Source organism: Amphiprion ocellaris, chromosome 19 (assembly GCF_022539595.1).
Source record: "Amphiprion ocellaris isolate individual 3 ecotype Okinawa chromosome 19, ASM2253959v1, whole genome shotgun sequence".
Classification (NCBI taxonomy): Eukaryota; Metazoa; Chordata; class Actinopteri; family Pomacentridae; genus Amphiprion; species Amphiprion ocellaris.
The window spans coordinates 29216983-29221820 of NC_072784.1; positions in this window are offsets into that span (position 1 = coordinate 29216983).

Genomic DNA, 4838 nt, shown 5'->3' on the forward strand with positions numbered 1-4838 from the left:
GTTCAGGAAGATTTCTCAGTAGCTCAGAGGACAGGCTGCTTTTTACACAACCTTGTAAGAGAATGTCTGCCAATGCTTTCAGCAGAATTTAGAAACACAACACTTCCTAAACAGATATTTAGAGGCTGTGAGGTTGAACGTTTGAGAGTATATCAGTGTGTTTGTTTGTGGTCTTTCTGTTTCTAGGTGGAAGCTGAATTAGTGAGGATGACTCCTGCTCCTGTCATCTCTAAGCTCCTCACACATCTTTACCTGCACATGAGGAAAATCACTCCTGTAGAATGCAGGTATTTTTGTCATTATTATAAAAAGACGTTGCCTGGTGACCTGTTAGAAACCCATTATACAGAGTCAGCCAAAATAATGTTTACACACATCAGGAAAAGAAAAACTTGCATAAATATTTCAATACCAAATTTATTCAGACATCATGAGATTAATAAAAGTTATCTTTGGCCTCTACAATTACAAGAGGTGCTCAAAGTGGTGGCCACTGGCTTCCAGACATTTCTGTTGTGTTGTAGACGTCACTTGTTGATGCTCCATTCATGAGGGTAGCGCCATCTGTTGGGAAAACATTGTACAACAGGACACAGAGTTATCATGATTTGATCAAACTTAGAAAGAGGTATCTATATGTATAGAAGTACTTATACAAATGAAATATTTATAAAAGTTTTTCTTTTCCTGATGTGTTTTTACATTATTTTGGCTGATTCTGACTCTGTGAAAATGAGAACAAAACTGTCATTTAATTGTTGCTCTGAAAGCTTCTTTAGTGAAAACCAGCTGGTGTTCTGCTTTGAAACAAACTGCTGTTGAGGTCTGTGTTTTTAGGTTTAACCCCACAGTTTCTGAATGAACTGATAGTTTTTTTTTTTCCCTGATCAATGTGGACGTTATAATTGATGGTAACATTTACTGATCATATAATCAGCATGACAATATAACAGTATAACATTCTGACCACCTGACTAATACTGTGTTGGTCCCTTTATGCTGCTAAAACTCCTCTGACCCAGTGGTTCATCAGAACCTCTGGGGATGTCCTGTGGATTCTGTGGATCCTGTGGGTTGCAGGGTGGGTCCTACCTAGACCAGGCTGATCCTGGACCATCCCACAGATGCTCCATCAGATCTGGATGTGGGGAGTGTGGAACCCAGGTGAACAGCTTAGCTCTGTCGTGTTCCTCGGACCACTCCTGAGTAGTTTTAATTTGTCCTGCTGAGGGTGGCAGCTGGCATCAAGGACTGCTGTTGCCATGGAGACTAGGGGGTTGTTTCTCCTGCAGTGTTTAGGTGGTGGTACATGTCAAACATCCACATGAACATCAAGGTTTCCCAGCAGAACGTTGCATTAGAACAAGATGATGGATGTTGTTCTCTTCAGCTGTCAGTGGTCAGAATGTTGTGGCTGATCGGTGGATCTGTCTGCCTTTACTCTGACATCCAGAGTTATACAAAAGTGTAATATGTGTGCAGTGCAAAAGAGATTTACTTTATCGCATGCGGTTTTAGTGTTCCCATCAGAGAAAATCATATCCATATACAGATTTTTATTAATTCCAGGGCTGGTTCAGTAAATATTATTATAATAACTACATCAGATAATTCTTTGTCACAGTTGGAATTTTGCAGACTGAGAGATGGTTGAGAAGGTTTCAGTTCTTGTTTTAGCAAAATATGTTGTAATAGAAGATCTTTATTGTCATTGTACATGAAATTATCTGCAAACCAGCAAAGTGCATCAGTCTGAGGTATCTAAAAATAAATAAGTGAAGAAAAATGCTTCTAAAGCCAATAATAAACAAAATATTTTGAGGGAATATTGTAAAAAGGAAAGAAAAGCTCCATTCTCACTCCTCTCAGGATAAACAGTCATTAAAATTGACTTTAAATTTAGCTTCAACACGAGATAAAAACATTTACTTTCATTACTGATATTGTCAAGTTTTAATAAAGTTCATGCTACTTTTCTAAAATGATGAAAGTGAATAAATAGTATTTCTGTGATCTGTGTTTGATTTGTGTCTTTTCTCCTGTCATCCAGATGTTCAGAGGGAGATGATGCCACATCTGGTCCAGCTGATGGAAGGTCTTGAAGTTCTCTGACTGGCCTCGACTGAAGATGGTCGTCTCACTGGATTTAAGGTTCAGATACTCAGTAACAAACTCCACCAATGAGCCAACAGGGAAGCTTTAGGTTTATTAAATGTTGCTATGAAGGTATCACTGTTTTTCTTTGTGAATGCAATGAGCTCCAACTGAAACTTGAATTAGAACTTAGAAGTAAATCCTTCCATCTGAAAGGATTTAGTTGCATTAATAACCTCATAACAGTCTAATTTTTATTCCAGTCTTGGTTGGAAATAGAATCTCTGTATTGATTCAGGTAAAAACTGAACTTCACAGCATGTTGGAGCAAAACAACCAGATGAAAACTGTGATGGTGTTGGATTGTCAGACCGTAATGTTGCAGCTCAAAGCAGCTTTTCTAGCTCAGTTCATTCTGACATTCAGCTATGAATCAACACAGCAGATGGTGATCCATGCTGTGGAAGTCTCACATCTCCTGATTTAATGGAGCTGCTTTGCACTTTTTACACTGTTTATTCACCAACACTTTATTTAATAAAAGTCCCATCTAGTTTTTATGAGGAATGTGATGTTTTAATTTCTCTGTGAATAACTGCAGTCTAATGCAACAGCTGGAGTTGTAACATCTGTCCTGATATTGATCATGAAATATTGATCAGAATACTTATGGTCAGCAGTCATCCCTGAAGTTTTACATTAAAATTGTGTGGAGGAATTTAGTCTCACAATCACAGACAATAAATATTATCTGAAAGTCGGGTTATTGTTGTTTATCAGCACAATACAAAAAGATTAATGTTAGAAATATTCCAGTTAAGACCCTAGAATATCATGATTTATGTAAATTTACCTCAATAATATGAATGTTCAGGTTAAGATTGTGCAGTGATATTTATTATGTAAGTTTAGCTGATTAAAGTTTATGACTCTGCACTAAAATATTATTTAAATTGACATCATTATTATAATATTTAGGGTCAGACCCTACAGTATTGAGATTAAGAAATCAAATATTCTATAAAATATAAATACGCTGAACTCATTTGGATATATTTAAGTGAGATTCTACAATATTCTTTGACACAAATCTATCTAAATCAAAATTTTAATCATTTTTACTCCAAACATTTACTGGACTGATTTAAACATTAAAATCACTCCTTTCTAATCCTCTGCTGTATGTTCAAACCTGAGGCCTGAAATAGAAACACACAAGTATCTGATTGAAGGAACTTCTGCAGAGTCCTGGTTCCAGAACATGATGATAGAATTATAGACAAACTTTAACAAAAGGTGCCTGAGAGTTTACAGGTTTTTATGTTAGATTTCTTCAGTAATTTAATGAGAGTTATCAGCAAAAATCAAGTGTTCATTTGATGAACTTCATTTCCTAAAACATCCAGAATTGGAGCTCATATGTTTGGCAGCTGTAAAGTTTCTGCTCCTTCAAAGTTCACAAGACAATGAATGAATTCCTAAAACACTCTCAATGCTGGAGAGCGTTTGATGCTGAAGCAGTGACCAGTTTTTCTGTTTCTTCTCTGGAGATGCACCAATGATGGACGTCTGCAGAGACTGAGAAAGAGTCTCACCACATCCTGACATGAGGATAAAGACTTTATTTGAAGACTACAATGAGAAAAACTATCAGACAGTCAGACGGCTGCATTCAAGGTGAGCTCTGAACATTTGATCTGAACAGGAATTCAATAACGCAGCATGAGCTTCATTCAGTCTGTAGCTGCTGAATTCATGGATGAATCATCTGGCACGTAGAGAAGAAGACCATCAAACATCCACGTCAGCTGATGGAGGTCCAAGAGTCTCACCAACAAACAACCTACAGAGTGAAGACCTCAAATCTGATTGGACGGCCTCCTATTCAGCCACGTGTGAACAAATGCCTCTAAGTTGATTTGTTTTCTAAAATAAATCTAGTTTGTGTTCTAATCTATGCCTGTGTGTTTGCTTCTTTACACTGCTGTTAACAGTTTAGGCTGTTAGACTGTTCCAGATAAGACAAGTACAAGATTCTTCAGAGCCGTTCTACCACGAGCCTGACAGGAAGAACTCCAACAGCTACTGAATGTTCCTGTGGTTCCCTCAAGGCTACAGGAGGAGTCCTACGAGGACAAGCCGGTCCACCTGATGGAGGCCAGTCGCTGTGGTTCAAAGCCAACACCGACTACGTGGACTTCTACTGGACCACACGGAGGCCTTCAAACCGGACCAACAAGTTCAGCGACTCCCCGACTCGTGGGTCTGAGGACGCCGCCGAGCCTCGGTCCAGCCGGCCTCCTGTCTGTGGGTGTTTGAGTGCTGAGAGGTTTGTGGATGCATGTGAACGTTCTGTGTTGAAACGGCAGCTTTGGACTCAGTAACGCCGGGAAAAACCAAGAGCTCCTTTATTTGTGACTTCCACTAAAAAAACTGATGAAAATAAGTTTGACAGGGTTCTTTTTTTGTTTTTTGTTTTTTTAAATAAAAAAAATTTCTTTGAAAATAAGTTTGCCAGGGTTCTGACTGATGACAGATTATTAAATAATGAAAATAATCATTTAAATATTCCTTTAAACAATCCTTTTAGGTCTACATTTCCTTTACAGTGACTTGGTATTTCGGGTGGAATATACCATTAAGCCCAACGTTCAAGGGTTCTGGGAATATACCATTAAACCAACCTTTTAGGTAAATGTTCCAGGATGTTGGGTAGAATATACCATCAGATAAACCTTTTAGGT